Here is an 8,859-nt window from a genome sequence, read left to right as displayed (position 1 = left end):
ATCAGCAACCTGGGTCGGAGCAGTGTTGCGGAACGAACGTGTTATTTACTTAAATAGCACGAGAATTCTGGATCAATCTGAAAAATCTCTATCCCTTCCATATACTACTCCTTTCCCCTGCCGAGTGAGTCACGCCTACCCCGAAAGGGAAATGGCTTAATGGTGTAATAATAAACAATATAGTTTCGTTTCCCACCAATAATACGAATATTCCACTAAAATAGTTAAATTTTGAACTAAAAAATATTTTAATATTATATAAAAAACAGTTGAATTTAACTAAAAAAATTAGAATTGAAAAAAAATTAATTAAATCATCGACCAAAACAGGTTGATTTTTTAAAAACAATTGACTGTTAAAAAAAAGGATACTTTTCGGCAAAATTGTTGAATTTATAACAAAATAACCTTAATTTTATTCAGAAAAAGAAATTTTTAAATTTTTATCTAAAAAAATCTAATTGTCAACAAAAAACTCACAAATATTTACAAAATAGATAAAAACTGTTTGGATTGCCTGTGTAAATTACTATAAATTGAATGGATGATCCTGGATGACAAGTCAATTCCTTGACTTGCATAAAATGAATTTTTGACTCAACATGCGAATTTTCAATTAAAAGGATCAATACATTTTCAACAAAAAATAGAATTTCTAAATTTTACGTTAGGAAAATTTATTTCTGAAACAAACAAAAAAGTACTTGAAAACTATTGGAAATACATATGTAAAATAGTGAAAATTACATGGATTACACTGTATTACAAGTTAATTACATGATTAATTTGAATTTCTTTGAATCACCTCGATTATATGTATATTATGTTGGGTCATAGGCGGAGAACTTTGGATTACAAGTGAATTACGACAAAAATAAATTGATTACAAATGGTTTACTTGGATTACGGCGGATTACCAGTTCAAATAACCAAGCGGTTTTCCGGAGTACCAGTGTTGTTTCCCCCTCGCGTTCACGTTATAACGTACAAAAATTCCCCATCTTTCGCGAATTTTTATTTACCCAAAAAGAAGATAAATTTCATGCGAGAAGTGAAATTGGAGACTCATTCTTCGAGCCAAGGAGCCTAATTTCTCACATGAATCAACGTCATGATGTCAATAAATTTCGGTCAGGGGAGAAATCAAGATCACTGACTATCATGGCGCCGAAGGCGTCGATTCATCGCACTTATTTAATTTTAGGCAAGAAAGCAGGAATTATCTCATAAATTCGTGACGAGGGTTTGAAAGACCCATCGCATCTTCTGCGATCTTGCATGCATTGCAGAAATACATGCACGCACTAAGTAAACGCAACGGCAAAAGTACGGTCGCGTCCATAAACAACCGCGAGATCACTATTTATGGCAAGCTAATTAATTCCTTCGCGTTTTCAGCCACTTCCCATGCAAAATGCGAAAGGTGCTGCTTTATGGGTTCCCATGCAATATAAATGATCTGATAAAATGCTGGAACACCGATGACCACATGCAGGGCGATCAGGACACGCTCCTGCGTGAGGATTTGCGATTAGGATAAGCAATGCGTTTCAAGTGTTATTATTGGAAATATAAAACGATTAAAGGAAACTTTACCGGCACACGCGGCCGTTTAAGAGTCTTTTGGGATCCATGAATATTCATAGCCCGAAACGACTGCACGTATTCTCAGAATTCTCAGAATGAGTAACTTTCGTCTCGTCCTGATTCATTTACATTTGTAGAGGCTGCACGGGCGAGAAATTACGTTTCGTGATCAATTCTGCTTTATTAAGCAAGTTCATTAATATGCATTTTGTCAATATGCCACCCTATACGTGACGAGATTTCCGTAAAAGGAATTTAATTCGTATTTTATGGAACAATCTTAGTCTGCTACAAATGTGGATTCAATTATTTCTAACAGCAGCAAACGTTGATTATTTTGACAAAATACATTCATTCTTTTTGCGAAAAATGAAATTTTAACAAAATACGTGAATTTTTAATGGAAAATACAAATTTTCAGCAAAAATGAAATAGCTAAATCCAAGTCGGAAATCTCTATTTTAAATTGATTCAGAAGAATCTTCATACAGAAAAGTTAATTTTTAACAAAGTAGATTAACTTTTAACCATATCGTTGAATTTTTAACTACAAAATATAATTTTAAATTAATTTAAAAACATGAATTTTCAAATATATATAGTTCAATTTTCTACCAAAGAGATAAATTTTCAACTAAAATGTTGAATCGTGTACTGAAAAGTAGTTATAAAGCTTCAGTGACAAAATAAATTTTCAACTGAAAATCAACAGTTTTTCAGCAAAATAGATTTTAATTCAAAAACAGTTATATTCAACCAAAAAAGACGAATTTTCAACAAAATAGTTGACTCCTCAACCAAAAGAGATTAATTTTTTAGAAAACACTTAACTTTTCAACAAAAAGGGATACTTTTTAATAAAATTGTTATAAATTTCGAAAAAGCAGAATAGTTTTAACCACATAGTTGGATTTTAAACCAAAAATATGAATTTTTGACCAAGAAGAATATTTTTTTACCAAAAAAGAAGAATTTTCAAAAAAGAAGAATAATTTTTATCACTCTCTTCTCCACATTACACACTTCTTCACCGAGTGAGTCACGCTTACCCCGAAAGGGAAATGACTTAATGCTATCATGATAAATACGAGGTGTGTTCAAAAAGTAAGCTGACTTTTCAATTTTCGCGGGCCACGTACATTCAAGTTTTAAATTTTTTGTTTTGTTGTGTTGGTACACTCGTCATGATTATATATTCACAGTTTTGACTATTTAGCTCGTGTTGTATTTCTGGAAGAGGCGTAAAAGGTTAGAAGTGTTTGGTGTGTTCGACGATTTTCTTCTTTTGAAAAAAATGGAGCAAAGAGTTTGCATTAAATTTTGTGTGAAAAATGGAATCCAGTGCTCTAAAACTCTTGAAATGTTGACAGTTACATACCGTAAGTCTACTCTGAGTAAGAAAAATGTGTATAAGTGGTACAAGCTGTTCCAAGAAGGCCGAGAGAGATGTCGAAGACGAACCTCGCCCTGGACGTCCCAGCACGTCAACAACAGATGAAAACGTTCAAGCAGTGGAAGAAATGGTGTTGAAAAATCGCCGAATTACCATCAGAGAAGTTGCTGAAGATGTTGGCATATCGGTTGGCTCATGCCATGCTATCTTTTCGGACGTTTTGGGCATGAGACGTGTGTCAGCGAAATTTGTTCCAAAACTGCTTAATTTTTATCAAAAGATCCTTCGCATGACCATCGCTCAGGAGATGTTGAATGAAGTCAATAATGATCCTGATTTTCTCAAAAGGGTTATAACTGCGGATGAATCGTGGGTATATGGTTATGACGTCGAAACTAAAGCCCAATCGTCTAAGTGGAAGCATCCTGAGTCTCCAAGACCGAAAAAAGCACGTCAAGTTCGGTCAAATGTGAAGGTTTTGCTCACTGTCTTCTTTGATTACGATGGCGTAGTGCATCAGGAATTCTTACCGCAAGGTCGTACGGACAATAATTCGTGGCTTTTGCATCACGATAATGCACGTGCTCATTCATCGTTGCTTGTGAAAGATTTTCTGACCAAAAACAGCACCACAGTCATGCCTCAACCTCCATATTCACCGGATTTGGCCCCCAGTGACTTTTTTCTTTTCCCAAAACTGAAGAGACCTATGAAAGGACATCGATTTTCAACGATTGAGGAGATAAAAACTGCATCGCTGAAAGAACTCAAGGCTATACCACAAAACGATTATCAGAAGTGCTTCGATGATTGGAAAAAGCGTTGGCACAAGTGTATTATATCTGAGGGGGATTACTTTGAAGGGGACAACATAAATATTGAGGAATAAACGAATATTTTTTGAGAAAACCATAAAGTCACTATATTTTTTGAACTCACCAGGTAATAATAAGAAGAAGAAATGGAATGGTTACAATTCCAATTCAAATAACTAATTCTTAATAACACAAACTTACAAAGAAATAGTTTAATTTTTAACCAAACAGATCAATTTTAAACTAAATGATACATCTTCAATCAAACAACCAATTTTCAACCAAGTGGTTTAACTCTCAAACAAGTAGTGAAACTTTTGACACAAAATAATTAATCTTTAAACACAAATATTATTTTTTACCAACAAATTAGAGTTTTCAACAAAATACATGAATTTTCAATGGAGGACTTGAAGTTTTATTCATAAAAGATCAATTTTAAGCTTAAATGAAAATCGAAATAAAATGAAATGAAATGAGCTAAAAAAAAGTATGGGAGATATTATGCTGAGGATGAATGTGGAGACCTTGATTCTGTCGAATGAATATTCAAATTTGACTTTAGGACCTTTATGTAAATGGCTGTACTCAGGAGTTTTGTTTTTTCGCAGTTTTCTACTTCTCTGACCATATGTTTAGGCGAATCCGAGCGCTCCTAATAAAAATCGGCCTGCAGACAGTATAGGTGATTTTCAAAATTGAATAGCCCACCGGATTGAATATCAGACAAATAATCTCATCTATATGCTCAATTTTAAATTACAAACAATATATTAAAATAGCTATACAGACTCTCATACAATTTAAATTAAATTTGAATAGGCTTTAGTAATCTGTAACTTTTATTTAAATGTATCATTTAATCCAGCGGGAATTAGAGACAAAGAAAGAAAGTATTAGATTAATTTGGAGACAAAATTCTTTGATTTTAAAGATGTATAGGTAGATACTAATGCTTCAATTTGAATGATTTTAAAATTCACGTATTAAATCCTAAATATTCCAAATTAAAGAAATTTTGAATGTGAAATATGCAAAAAACAGCATTCTTTAGTTTAAGACTTTAAACATTCATATTTTTTTATTTTATAGTTTCAAATTAATGAAAGCTTCAAGTTTAATGATTTAAACTATAAAGTTCTGCCATTTTGAAAAGTGACAATTGAAAATTCTCAAATTTTAAAATATATAATTGGAAATTCATCAATTTTCAAGATTTATATTTTTTGTTTCCCAATTTAACATATTTGTATTGCAATAGTTCATTTTTTAAGATTTACGAATGAAACTTTATTAATTTTAACATTACGAAATTTTAAATTCTTTAATTTTTAAGATTGTAAGATTTCAAAGGTATGTGATTTCAAGAAAAATAAATTAGTAAAATTTTTAAAGATCACAAAGGAAAATATTTGTATTTTAACGATTTGAAATTTGAAATTCTTTTTTCATAAGTTTATTCATTTCAAACTTTCGAATTTAAAGATGTATTAATACAATTTTCCAAATTTGTGTAATTTGGACCATCAAAAGTAATATTTCCAATTCTGAATCTTCCTAAGTGAAGAAATTTTGAAAGCCAGGCATCAAAATTATAGAATTTTTCATTGTAAAACATGAAACTTGCATACTAAAATTTTTTCAAATCAAAAGCTCTTTATTTTAGAGTTTGGCAATTTCAAGTTATGTAATTTTGAAGAGCTACAATAAAAAATTGTAGAACTTTTAAAATATGCAATCGTCAATTATTGAATTATCAAGATTTTTTAAAAAGCTATATGTAATTTGAAACTTTCTTTTTGTAAAAGTTTAATTTTGAAGATTCAGAATTGCAAATTATTAAATGTCGACAATGTGCAATTTATAATTTTTCAATTTAAAAGATGCATTGATAAAATACTTAAATTTCGATATTTTTGAAAATAAAATACAATTTGCTGATCCTCAATCTTCTACGTTAAAGAAATTTCGAATTTCAAGCGTAAACATTACAAATTTTTCAATGCAAAAATAAAAACTTACCTTATTTTTAATTTTTTGACCTGAAAACTTATCAATTTTGATGATTTGTAATTCAAAGTTCTGCAATTTTGAAGAGTTAAAATAAAAAATTTTCGATTTTAAAGATGGGAAAATAAAAATTCTTAAATTTTGATAATTTGGAAGATTAAATGTGAAGCTTTTAATTCTAAATCCCCGCATTGCAATATATTTGCAATAGAATACTCTCATATTGAATTTATACAATCGAAATAATGCAATTTTTAATGTATTTTTTAAAAGACTTCAATTTAGAAAATTTAGAATTATTTCACTTTAAAGATTTTAAATTAAAAATTGTTCAATTTTATAGATTTTCAATTTAAAATTTATCAAAAATTGAAAGGTTGCAATATGGATTTTTTTCTCCAAAAATTAGCCTTTTGCGTAAAAAAATTCTTTAAAAAGTCAAATACATGTTGTTTTCAAAGGACTTTTTATAAAAATCTCATTTTTCATATAGCAATAATAATATTGTCATTCGAAAGCAAATAGCTTTTTTAACCTTTTTTCATCTTTTTTTCCCACTTCCTCTTTAGAAAAGTTTTTAAAGACGAAAAATAATAAAATATTTATTATTTAAATAAAAAGCCCTTAACTAAAACTATTTACCACTTTTTTCAGTACCAAAGTACCAATCAAATTCCAATCCAAAATCTTAAATCTTCATTTTCTACAAAAAGCCACTTTTATATAGTTTCTTTCACTCAATTTTTTGCCTTGCGTTTAGAAACGATAGTTCTTTATATTATCATTCACTTATAAAGAAACATATACTTTTCTCTTTCATATGGAACTGTCAAAGAAAAATCGTCTCTGACAGTGCGATACCGCCACACGAAATTTTTCGTCCCTGGAACAGAGTAATTTTATTTAAATTAAAAATTCTTTCTTGTTATTCAGCCTCGCCATATCTCGGGAGCAAGTTTTTATTATTTCTTAAACTGAACATTGTTCTCTTTTATTATACATTTTTTAGTTCGAATTAGTTTTACCTTGAACGTTTAGAATCGCTTGAATTGATAAAATTTAAATAGTATGTAAGGTGCAATTCAAACAGTTTTTTTATCAACAGAAGTATGTAAATCATTTTTATCACTAGAAATGACAGTTTCGTGGTTGTAAATTTTCCTTCGAATATTGTCAGAGATTACTTGAAACTATGGCGAGATGATTCGAAATCGTAACTGTATTTCGTATTCTGATACTATTTTTGTCAGCCCAATAATCATAAATTTATCAAATGCAGATCTAAATCATATTTATTGCGTATAACTTCTTGCAATATGTTCGTTGATTACATCTCAGGTTTGACTCTCATGATAAGGAGTCAGTGAGTCCGCAAAAAATGATGTTATGATATAAGGCGCTGTTATTAAACATCTGTCATATACTAAAATGGACGCACTTAGAAAATAAAGTCTGATGATTTCCGTGAATTTTTAATTTGGGAAAAGTTTTGTATTAAAGGCCACGAGTTCATGCATACATTTTCGTAATAACTGACTGGTTTTCTCATCAAATAATTTGAAGACCTTCAAGCCAGCAGAGGGAGCTCATAAAATTTACATTTCTACCGATACGCAATTACTTTCCCACGGTACCTTATACTTTCCAAGCACCCCATTCGTGAACAAATTCTACTTCTCTGATGAAATGAAATCCACAAACTAAAAGTATATTTAATTATGATAAATTGTTCACGAGAAAGTTTTCGTTTTCAATCAGAGTGGCCGTAGGTCTGGAAAAACCTGAATATCATGGAAAAGTTAGGAAATTTTATTGGTCAGGTATATTCAGGGAAATGTTGAGATTTTCAAATCAAATCTGATAAAAGTCGGTAAAAAACAAATAAATAACTATCTAGGATTATAAATTTTAAATTTAAATTTCAAATTGTTTATCCCAATTGCAAAAGATTCTATATTAAAAATTTTACATAATTCAAATTCTGGTCTTTGAATGTTGAAGGTCATGGAAAATGAAAAATTGGTCCAGGAAAACTTAAGGAATTTTGAAAATGAAATTTTGCGGCCACCCTGTTATAATATTGGATTTAGTAAATGACCTGCCTTTTCTTATTCCTCTTTTTGCAGTTGCTTCCTCCTGTTGATTATATCTTGAGCCAACATCTTTATTATTTAGTTGAAAATTCAACTTTTGTGGTTGGAAATTAAATTCTTGTTAAAAATTCAGCTATTTTCTTAAAATTCATATTTTTGGTTAAAAAATTCATCCGTTTTTGTAGAACTTCATATTTTCTGGCTGCAAATGGAACTTCATGGTTGAAAATTGATCTCTAGTTAATGATTCAATTATTTTGTTGAAAATTCGACTTGTTGGTTTACAAATTAGCTATATATTCTAAAATATAATTATTTTGATGTAAATGCAGTTCTGGTTGAGAATCAACTATCGCATTTTTCGTGGAAAATTCAACCTTATGGGTAAAAATCAACTATCTGTTAAAAATTCCTCTTTCTGGCCTCAAAGTTCAACTATTTAGTTGGAAATGTAAGTCTTTGGTTAAGAATTGAAATATTTAAATAACAATGCAACTTTTTTTGGTTGAAGTATGATATTTTCTGTTTGAAACTTCCACAATCTATTTAAAAATTTATCTATACAGATAGAAAATTATAGAATTCAGTTCAAACTTCGACTTTGTCAAAAATATAATCATTTGTTGAAAATTCAAGTTTTAAAAAAAATATTCACCTTTTTTTGGTTGAAATAAATAAATAAATTTTGAATTTTAATCTGAAAATTAATTTTTTTATTTCTTTTCTAAAATACTTTATTCATTTTTCTATTGTCCTCTATTGTATTCTGATACACTCAACCCAATCTTATCCTATTATATTCTATTCCATTCTTTTCTATTCCATTCTATTTCATTCCACTCAATTCTATTCTCTTCTTTTATGTTCTATTCTATTCTATTCTATTCTATTCTATTCTATTCTATTCTATTCTATTCTATTCTATTCTATTCTATTCTATTCTATTCTATTCTATTCTATT

The sequence above is a fragment of the Belonocnema kinseyi genome, chromosome 6 (genome assembly GCF_010883055.1).
Source record: "Belonocnema kinseyi isolate 2016_QV_RU_SX_M_011 chromosome 6, B_treatae_v1, whole genome shotgun sequence".
NCBI classification, from domain to species: Eukaryota; Metazoa; Arthropoda; class Insecta; order Hymenoptera; family Cynipidae; genus Belonocnema; species Belonocnema kinseyi.
Note: the sequence above shows the minus strand (reverse complement) of the source record.